Source organism: Trachypithecus francoisi, unplaced genomic scaffold (genome assembly GCF_009764315.1).
Source record: "Trachypithecus francoisi isolate TF-2019V2 unplaced genomic scaffold, Tfra_2.0 Lachesis_group7, whole genome shotgun sequence".
In the NCBI taxonomy this organism is placed as follows: Eukaryota; Metazoa; Chordata; class Mammalia; order Primates; family Cercopithecidae; genus Trachypithecus; species Trachypithecus francoisi.
The window spans coordinates 85,637,370-85,646,284 of record NW_022681472.1 but is presented as its reverse complement, the minus strand read 5'-3'; positions in this window follow the sequence as shown (position 1 = coordinate 85,646,284).

Genomic DNA, 8,915 nt, shown 5'->3' with positions numbered 1-8,915 from the left:
GCCTGAGTCAAAAAAGCTTTCAATTCTTTAAATGTAAACCCAGGATTGGAATCTCTGTACTGTATGGTAATTCTATTTTTAATTTTTTGAGGAACCACCATACAGTTTTCCAGAGCAGCTGTACAGTTTTACATTCCCATCAATGGTGCACAAAGGACCCAATTTCTCTACATCCTCAGAGGAGCTGGGTTTGCCCCTTCTGAATTTGATATGAAGGCAGGACATCTGAGTGCAACTGTCTATGAGACAGTTGGAGATACTATGACTCAGGCGACAGGATGGTGCTGCAGACAAATTTGAAATTTATCCAGTAAGAAATGAGAGAAGCCATGAAGATAATGAGTGCAGATGAAAGTGGAGGATGAAGAGCAGGAGTTGAGGACTTAGCCTTGGGGAATGGCTCAGTTGGGTGGCACATTAATTCACAAATGGCAGCTGCTAATTCTTTCTAAAAAAGGTCATTCTCTAAGTTAAACATTCCCCTGCAGTCCCTGGATTTGCTTAGCAAACCCTTTTGCATATTAAAATAAATACTAACTTACTTCTGATGGAGTTACTCAAAACCAAAATTAAAGATTCCAGTGATAGTTAACATCTGTCGAGATTTTACTTCATATATTTAATCCTTATAACAACCCTGTGGAGTAGACATTATTCTCATATAGTTCTCTAGTGGGGAGGCAGAGCAACGCACCCCTCAAGGAGAGAGACAAGCCCTCTTGACTTTACTGCTTACTCCCACCCAGAGGGAATTAGAAGGGAAGGGTCAGATATCAGACACTGAGAATAGTGTGTCTGCTAGTTGGCAGGAACACTGTGCATTTGAAGTGTGGTCACAAAGATCAGTGGTTGCCAGGGGTTCAGCAGGAGGGAGGGAGGAATAGGTAGAGCCCTAAAGGGCAGAGATGGATATATAGCATTAACACAATTGTCGAAACTTACAGAATGCACAGCATCAAGAATGAACCCTAATGTAAACGATGGACTTTAGCAAAAAGTAATCAATATTAGCCCATCAACTGTAACAAATGTGCCACACTAATGCAAGATGTTAATAATAGGGGAAACTCAAGGACTGTTGTAAAGGAATATAAGAGAACTCTTGTCCTTTTGGCTCACTTTTTCTATAAACCTAAAACTGCTCAAAAAAATAAACACTACTTTTGGCAGGGCATGGTGGCTCATGCTTGTAATCCCAGCACTTTGGGAGGCCAAGGCAGGTGGATCGCCTGAGGTCAGGAGTTCAAGACCAACCTGGCCAGCATGGTGAAACCCCATCTCTACTAAAAATACAAAAATTAGCCGGGCGTGATGGCGGGCGCCTGTAATCCCAGCTACTCAGGAAGCTGAGGCAGGAGAATCGCTTGAACCCTGGAGATTGCAGTGAGCTGAGATCATGTCATTGCACTCCAGCCTGGGCAACAGAGAGTCCATTTCAAAAAATAATAATAAATAAAAAATAAAGACTACTTTTTAAGTGTATGCACGTAGTATGGCCTTCCTTTGTGGTCACCCCTCTCCCATGCTGCAGGAGTGATAAGGAGACCCGAGGGACAGGTGCCACGCTTTGTTCTGGAAACCTCTTTTCCCCTCAAGGTCCCCTTTTAGAGGAAGCCTTGCCATCTTGCTCTTTTCCTCTCTGCTGTCTCTACTTCCGTGTGGCAGGCAGCTAGACCCCACTCCCTGCTAGCTCTTCCTCTGGCATGAAGATAAGCACATTTTCTCTATGAATCTGTCCCTCTCCAGGTACATTCTGCCCGGTTCTGATAAATGGGTTATATTAGTTTTGAATTTGAAGCCATTTACACCTAATTACCTTAGGGGAAAATGTGTGATTCATGAACCTGAGTCACGTTCACATAGCTTGGGCCTCAATCCAGCTAAACACAAAATGGTGCTTGTTTTCTTGGCTCTCATGCTTTATGTAACTAGATTCCTTGGGAGTCTCCTGGGAAGAAGGCATGGCTAAACCAAAGCAGAATTCTGATATTCTTGGTCCCCCAGCAAAATGTCAGCTAATAACAATCCATAATTCCTTACAACCTCTAACAACTGAACCAATTTTATAGATGAGGAAACTAAGTATTGATCAGCATAAGTGACTTGCTCAAGAAGACATCTGTAAGTGGTGGGACTGGAAACTGAAACTCAGATCTTCTGACTCTAGAATCCATATTCTATTTCTCTCTAGAGGTATGAGGTCTTCGATATTTTAATTTTTCTTTCAGCATGCATGGTTATGCACACCCAGTTAACACCTGAGTCTTCTTAACTCAGATCCTATAGCTTTCTACCTGTGCACATCGTAATTTTAATGTGGGGCAAGACCCTCGGCTCAGGACTAGCCCCTACACAACAGTCATGCCAGGAAAAGGAAGAGCAGGGTAAGGGCAAGGACATTTGATCAAATACAAATACCCAAGGCTTTGTGTCCTTAAAGAAAAAGATTTTCTGTTTCTGGAGAAATAAGATGGATTCAGTCACTCATTAAACATTTATTGAGGCCTTGGGAAACATGAATAACACATAGTTCCGTCCCTTAAACAACAGATCACTATCTCAAGGGTGGGGTAAGTGAAGACAAATGAACAGATACTTACACATGGGGGTAATATGCAAAATATTTTATAACTGGAAAAGCATGGAAGCTAACCAATCAGAATGGATGCTTACCCATTCAGAACACATTCCAGCCATAAATTAGCCACCTGGACATACCTATGTGTATTAGCCTGCTCAGGCTGCCATAACAAAATACCATCAACTAGGTGGCTTAAACAATAGACATGTATTTTCTCATGGGCCTGGAGGGTGGAAAGTCTAAGATCAAGTTTCTGGCAGGGTTTGGTTCCTGGTTAGGGTCCTCTTCCTGGCTTACAGGTGGCCACTTTCTTGCTATGTCCTCACATGGTGCAGAAAGAGAGCTCCGGTATGTCTTCCTCTTCTTGTAGGGGCACCAGCCCTGCTAGATTAGGGCCCCACCTTTATGACATTATTTTACCTTAATTAACTCCTAAAAACCCTGTCCCCAAATATAATTCACATTGGAGGTTAGGGCTTCAATACATGAATTTAGGGAGACACAAGTCACTCCATAGCAGCATGTGTGTCCTAATGGCAGCATAACAGTGCCATAACTGCTCCAAAGGAACTGACCATTGGGCGCCTGAGAGGAGCACTTCCCTGGTGACAGCACTTTGGTTTTTTGTTTGTTTTGTGAGATAGTCTCGCTCTCAGCAGGACCCTCGAGCTGGCCACTATCCGAATTTGTTCCCTCATATCTACCTCTCACTCTGACCTTACCAAACTCTTGTCATTGTATTATCAATTACAACAGTAACATCAAAGATCACTGATTACAGATCACTATAACAGATATAATAACGAAAAAGTTTGAAATACTGTAGGAATTACCAAAGTGTGACACAGAGACATAAAGTAAGCAGGTGTTGAAAAAAATGGCAGATAGAATTTCTTAAAACAGGGCTGCCACAAACCTTCGGTTTAAAAAAAAAAAAAAAACAATGTCTGTGAAGTACAGTAAAGTGAAGCTCAATACGATGGAAGGACGCCTGGACTCCTGTTATGGCAGCCCTGGGAAATTAACACATTAATTTTGTATATTGTTCATTATAAGTGATTTCTTTGAGCACATAGTGCACAGTGTAGATTTTCTTGGAGTCCAACAGGGGCAAAAGTGTTTGCCCAAAGGAAAGTTGGGTGGGGCACCAATTTGGGCAAATGCAATGTGTTTAGTGCAGCAGAGAATATACTTATTTATTTTTTATTCATTATTTCAGCAAACTTTCTCAGGGGGTTCCTCTCTCAGCTTGGAGCCCCCTCCCTCTGTTTCTATGGGGGAGCTTCTTCCTTCTGTCTTGGCTATTAAACTCTCCGTTCCTCAAAATAAAAAAAAATAAAAATAAAAAACTGTCTTGAAGGCCTGCTATGATCCAGGGTCTGTGCCAGGGAAGTACAATGCCAAATTTAACTTCTCTACTTTATTTTTCTGAATGACAGCACATCTGTTGATAGCATGGTTTACTGAATACTTTAACCTGACTGTTGAGACCTGCTGCTCCAAAAAATATATTCCCTTCATAATGTTGCTATTCATTAATAATGACCCAGTCACCCAAGAGCTCTGACAGATATGTACAAAGAGACTAATGTTTTCATGGCTGCTAACACAACACCCCTTCTGCAGCACATAGACCAAGGAGTAATTTTTCCTTTCAAGTCTTATTATTTAAGAAATACATTTTGTAAGGCTATATCTTCCATAGACAGTGATTCCTCTAATGGATCTGGAAAACACAAATTGAAAACCTTCTGGAAAGGATTAACTATTCTAGGTGCCATTAAGAACTGTCATAATTCAAGGGAAGAGTTCAAAAATATCATCATTGACAGAAGTTTGGAAGACATTGATTCCAACTCTCATGGATAACTTGTTCAAGACTTCAGTGGGGGAAGTAATTGCAGATGTGATGGAAAAAGCAGGAAAACCAAATTAGAAGTGGAGCCTGAAGATGTGACTGAATTGCTGCGATCTTATAATGAAACACGAAAGAATAAAGAGTTGCTTCTTATAGATAAGCAAAGAAAGTGGCTTCTTGAGATGGAATCTACTCCTGGTGAAGATGCTGTAAATATTGTTCTAATGATAACAAAGAATTTAGCATATTACATAAACTTAGTTGCTAAAGCAGTGGAAGAGTTTGAGAGAATTGATTCTAATTTTGAGAAAAGTTCTACTGTGGATAAAATGCTACCTAACAGCATCACATGTGATACGGTTTAGCTGTGTCCCCACCCAAATCTCATCTTGAATTGTAGCTCCCATAATTCTCGTGTGTCATGGGAGGTAACTGAATCATGGGGGCAGGTCTTTTCCTTGTTGGTCTCATGATAGTGAATAAGTTTCACATCTGATGGGTTTATAAATGGAAGTTCCCCTGCACAAGCTCTCTTTGCCTGCCACCATGTAAGACATCCCTTTGCTCTTTCTTCATCTTCTGCCATGATTGTGAGGCCTCCCTAGCCATGTGGATCTGTGAGTCCATTAAACCTCTTTTCTTTATAAATTACCCAGTCTTGAGTATGTCTTTATTAGCAGCATGAGAATAAACTAATACAACATATCACAGAGAAATATCACACAAAGAGTCATTCAATGCAGCAAACTTTATTGTTGTCTTATTTTTTAAAATTGCCACATCCACCCCAGTCTTCAGCCACTACCACCCTCGTCAGTCAGTAGCCATGAACATTGAGGCAAGACTCTCCACCAGCAAAAAGGTTATGACTCACTGAAGGCTCCGATGATCAGCATTTTTAGCAATAAAATATCTTTTAATTAACATATATACTTTTCTTAGACATAATGCTATTGCACATTTAATAGACTACCCTGTAGTATAAACATAACTATTATATGCACTGGGAAACCAAAAAATTTGTATGACTCACTTTATTGCAATATTTGCTTTAGTGTAGTGGTATGGCACAGAATTTGCAATATCTTTGAGGTATGCCTGTACCACAAACTGGGTGGCTTAAAGTAACAAAAATTTATTCCCTCAGTTTTGAAGGCCAAAGGTCCAAAATCAAGGTGTTTTACAGAATTAGTTCCTTCCAGAGGCTCTGAGGGAGAACCTGTCCTGGCATCCTAGCTTCCAGGGATGGCCAGCAATCCTTGACATTCCTTGGTTTATAGGACGCTATTTATTCCTAATCCAATCAGGATAAACCCTGCCTTCACACTTTATTCCAGTCTCTGCCTTCATCTTCACATGGCTGTCTTTTTTTTTTTTTTTTTTTTTTTTTTTTTTTTGAGACAGAGTCTCACTCTGTCGTCCAGGTCCAGGTTAGAGGGCAGTGGCGCAATCTCGGCTCACTGCCAGCTCCACCTCCCGGGTTCACGCCATTCTCCTGCCTCAGCCTCAGCCTCCCGAGTATCTGGGACTACAGGCGCCTGCCACCACGCCCCGCTAATTTTTTGTACTTTTAGTAGAGACAGGGTTTCACCGTGTTAGCCAGGATGATCGATCTCCTGACCTCATGATCAGCCCGCCTCGGCCTCCCAAAGTGCTGGGATTACAGGCCTGCGCCACCGCACCCGGCTCACATGGCTGTATTTCTATAAGGACACCAGTCATATCAGATTAGGGGCCTACCCTATACACCAGTAGAGTCTCTTGCTAATTATACCTGCAATTAGTCTATTTCCAAATAAGACCAGATTCTGAGGAGCTGTGAGTTAGGAATTCAACATATCTTTTGGAGGAGACACAATTCAACCCGTAACATACAACAACTTCACAAAAGATGTCATTTAGGAGTCTTGTTTAGTAAGCACAGGTTAGATTCCTGTGTTGACAACAGCTCTGCGGGGAGCTCCCTGGCATCTATTGGAGTGTGGTCGATACGGTCTCCTGCAGGTGAGAAACAACACTGGGCTGTAGCTATGAACTCCAAGTGAAAGAAGAACTGAGTGGTGAAGAACCGAGGCCCTGCACACAGACTGCCTGAGTTTCAATCTCAGCTCTCGCCTTCTGTGTGAATTGGGCTGAGTTCACTAGTCATGCTGTGCTTCAGTTTCCTTCTGTGTAAAATGAAGATAATAGTAGTACCAGCCTCATATCATTGCTGTGAGGATTAAATGAGAAAATACTCATAAAGTATGTTAAAAATTATCGGTGCATAATACATTTCTAATTAGCAATAATAATTATTATTATTTGGCATTATAGGGATAAAGATAGTAAATGCAACATGGGGAGTGGATGGCCTGGTGGGTGAGGTAGAAAAGAAGGCCTAAGACAAAGCCGTAAGAACACCAAGATTTAAGGATCAGGTAAGGGAGGAGGAAGAAGAGCTGGCAAAAGAGAGAGAAAAGGTAGGGAGTTTCAAAAGAAGGGAGTGCCCTAAGAGATATCTGTGCCCACATGCTCATAGCAGCATTAGTCACAATAGCCAAAAGGAAGAAGAAACCCGAGTGTCCATCAATGAATGAGTAGATAAGCAAAATATGGTATATAAAATAGAATATTATTCAGCCTTAAAAAGGAGGGAAAAGCTAACACATGCTATGGCATGGGTGAACCTTGAGGACATGAGGCTAAATGAAATCAGATAATCACAAAAAGACAAATACCATATGATTCCATTTATAAATGAGGTGGAAAGAGTAGTCAAATTCATAGAGACTGTATTAAGCCATTCTTGCATTGCTCTAAAGCAGTACCTGAGACTGGCTAATTTTATAAAGAAAAGAGGTTTAATTGGCTCACAGTTCTGCAGGCTGGACAGGAATCATGGAGCTGCATCTGCTCGGCTTCTAGGGAGGCCTCAGGAAGCTTCCGATCATGACAGAAAGCAAGTGGGGAGCAGGCGCTGCACGTGGCGAAGGCAGGAGCAAGTGAGAGAAAGAGTGGTGGGGGAGGAGCTACACACTTTCAAACAATCAGATCTCATGTGAACTCAGAGCAAGAGCCCACTCGTCACCAAAAGGATGACCCAAGCCACTTGTAAAAGATCCACCCCCATGATCCTATCACCTCCTACCAGGCTCCGCCTCCAGCATTTGGGGATTACATTCAACATGAGATTTGGGCAGGAATAAACATTCAAACTATATCAGAGACAGAAAAAAGAATGGTGGTTGCCAGAGGCTGGGAGGAGGGAGAATGGGGAGTTGTTGTTTATTAGGGACAGAGTTTCCGTTTTGCAAGATGAAAAGAGTTCTAGAGATGGATAGTGGAGATCGTTGTACAACAATGTGAATGTACTTAACACTACTGTACTATATACTTAAAAAATTGGTAGAATGGTAAATTTCATGTTATGTGTATTTTGCCACATTTAAAATTTTAAAAATAAAAAGAAGAATAAAGTGGTCAACAGTATTTAATTCAGCTGAGAAGTCCAGAAAGACAAGAACTGGAAAAGGGTGGCTGGTCTTATCACCAAAGAGGTTAGTGGTCAGGTTGCAACGGCAGCAGTGGGGCTTAGAAACCAGGCTGCCATGGGCTTTGGGGTGAGTGAGAGATAAGACAGAAAGCCAGGAGCTTGCCTACAAAGGAGAAAGAGATGTGTGCTCATAGTTAGGAGAGGATAAAGCTGTTAAAAGGGCTTTTCTCCTTTCTTTATTACATTCCTTTTTAAAACTACAAAATTAAGGCATGCTTTGTAAAACACATTGTCCTATGGAGAAAACATTGATAATCCTCCCTACTCCTCTCCACTTCAACCCAGTTACTTGTGTTAACAGCCTAGTGTGGGCTTTGTTACTGCCTTCATACTCGCACCAACATACATCAATGTATACAGTTTGCAAAGCCTCTGAGACCAAGGTAGACAGTGTTCAAGGAAAAGCCCTGTGGCACTGTAGAACATGAGCAAAGGAGTCAGGTGGATTGGGAAGACAGAGCTGGGGCCATGTAAGACCCTGCAAGCCTGTGTGTTATTCCAAGTGTGATAAGAAATTATTGGAAGATTTGAGTACAGGAGAGATCTGGTCTGTGTTATGTTCTAAGAGATTACCTGACTGCTGGATAAAGATAGCTACAGCAAGTGTCGAAGTAGAAAAACTACTCAGTCAGAGGTCATAGCAAAAGTCCTGGTGAGGAATGATGGTGGCTTGGCCCAAGACAACAGTGGTGGGCATGGTGAGAAGTGGATTCAAAACATCTTTTGAAGGGAAAGATGACAGAGCTTGCCCCTGGATTGAGCAAGTTTCTCAGAGTAGTTTTTAAAAGTCCCTAAGCTCATACATCTCTTAAGAGACAGATCAATATTCAAACCTGATTCCTCTACTCAATAAGTATTTATTGGCCAGGCACAGTCGCTCGTGCCTGCGGTCCCAGCACTTTGGGAGGCCAAGGTGGGTGGATCACCTGGGGTCAGGAGTT